Here is a 1,543-nt window from a genome sequence, read left to right as displayed (position 1 = left end):
TTGATCATCACAAACATCCATACATGCATGAGGGCAACTAGAAACATCATGATCATATGACCCACAAACATCACAAAACAAGCATCCACTAGGCATGTTATTAGAAGAAAGAGGGGGTTAAGAATTAGAAGACATACCTCTCCCCTTAGATTGGGAGGGAAGACTTGAAACTTGGTAGGTAGCACTTTCCAACTTTGCCTTGATAGCGGACATCTCCTTCCCCAAGTTTCTCATTTGTGAGGATAGATTGTTGATTGCATTTAGATGATCAACCGAGTACACCGAAGAGCTACTCTTGCTAGTTGACTCTCTTTCTCCATCTTGCCAATCTCTATAATACCTCACAACGTCTTCAATTATGTCCACCACTTCCTCTTCCGTTTTGTTCACGATAGGACCTCCAGCTCCTCCATCTAAACATGATTTTCCTTGAGGGCTAAGGCCTCCATTGAAGATTTGAATGATTTGATAGGTTGGAATTCCGTGATGAGGACACTCTCTTTGATACTCTTTGTATCTCTCCCATGCTTCATAGAGGCTCTCACTTGGCTTTTGCTTGAAACCTTGAATCAAAGCTCTAGCCTCCGCCGTTTTCTTTTGTGGATAGAAACAGGATAGAAATTCCTTGGTAACCTCGTCCCATGTCCTTGTCTATCCATTCCAAAGCACGCCCTATGAGAGAAAAGGGAAAGAGCTTGAGGCGGATGAATTCTTGAGAAATTCCATTCACCTTAATAGTATTGCAATATTTTTCGAACTCCTTGAGATGGTTTAGCGGGCTTTCATGCTTGGCCCCACTAAATTGTCGCCTCTCTATCAAAGTAATCATTGCCGGCCTTATTTCAAAGTCATTTGCCGGTGTTGTAGGTGGAGAAATTCCACTCTCAAATCTATATGCACCGGGAATTCCCAATTATTTCAATTCCACTCTTGGATTTTCTCCCATTCTTGCTTGTTCTTCTTGTTGTGGTTCTTCTTCACTTGAAATGCTAGGGGTCAAAGATCGTCTAGCACTCCTCAACCTTGCAATAGTTTTCTCAATTTCCGGATCAAATGGCACTAGTGAATGACCACGTGCTCTATGCATAAAATCTCAAAAGAAATGGTTAGTAGCACGGCTACAAATGTAGCCTAAAAGAAAATCTTTTTGTATTTTCAATTAAAGGTGAAATAGACTCAACAACTATAACAAAGCACCAATATCACTCCCCGGCAACAGCGCCAATTTTGACAAGAGGAAAATGTAGGTCGTTATCTACCTCTCCCTAGAGCCAAACTTAATTTGTAAACACTCGACCAACCCTAATACAAGTATATGGTAAGTCAAGGGTCGAACCCAAAGGAATGAGTAGGAACGATGCTATAGCCTATGTCAAGCTAATTCGAAGAATATAAATGGTTGTGGTTGGTAACTAAGATGTCAGAAAGCTAGAAAAATCGAAGAATTCAATATGCTAAACACTAGGGATATTGGTTCCACATGCAAGCTCAATGATTATGCTAATTTGTAGATCACTCAATCGATTCAACATCACAAGGGACA

General features: G+C 40.7%; 1 non-coding gene across 1 annotated transcript; it reads left to right on the top strand.

Moving 5' to 3' along the window:
• Positions 1-478: 478 nt before the first annotated feature.
• LOC145565739 (small nucleolar RNA R71) lies at positions 479-584 on the top strand. The gene has a single exon (XR_014095120.1). It is a non-coding gene; the product is annotated as a small nucleolar RNA R71 (small nucleolar RNA).
• Positions 585-1,543: the final 959 nt, after the last annotated feature.

This window comes from Chenopodium album, chromosome 10 (genome assembly GCF_948465745.1).
Source record: "Chenopodium album chromosome 10, dcCheAlbu1.1, whole genome shotgun sequence".
NCBI classification, from domain to species: domain Eukaryota; kingdom Viridiplantae; phylum Streptophyta; class Magnoliopsida; order Caryophyllales; family Amaranthaceae; genus Chenopodium; species Chenopodium album.
This window is presented reverse-complemented; position numbering and strand designations above follow the sequence as displayed.